Genomic DNA, 526 nt, shown 5'->3' on the forward strand with positions numbered 1-526 from the left:
CACGCACGCATACATTTAATACATTCAAAATATACTTCATATTTTTTCTGATACTTAAACCACTATTTATAGTTCAATCATATATCTAAAATTGTTTTAAATTTATCTTCAAATGCTCTATAGCCAATAAAATGATCTATACAATATTTGAAAATGAATTTTAGACAATCTTGTATATAGGTGATTTTTGGCGATCGTTTGGTACATATACCTGGTCATTAGCCTAATTTACATCAAACATTTAATATATGTACTAAATATCTATACAGTATAAATGTCAAAAATACAATTCTAGAGACGTCGCAGAGATATCTGAATATCTTTGGAAGATATTTTGGATATTTATGTTGTATGAATATTTAATACATATATATAAAATGCTTGATGTAAACTTGCCCAATAACAACTTGGTACATATACCAAACGATCGCCAAAAATCGCCTTATAAGATACTATAAATACCGGCCATAAATTAATATTAAAATATTATAAATAACATTAACTCTTACTTGCAATTGAATAGAGC

The sequence above is a fragment of the Odontomachus brunneus genome, unplaced genomic scaffold (assembly GCF_010583005.1).
Source record: "Odontomachus brunneus isolate Ranch 3 - 2012 unplaced genomic scaffold, Obru_v1 Obru_scaffold_241, whole genome shotgun sequence".
NCBI lineage: Eukaryota > Metazoa > Arthropoda > Insecta > Hymenoptera > Formicidae > Odontomachus > Odontomachus brunneus.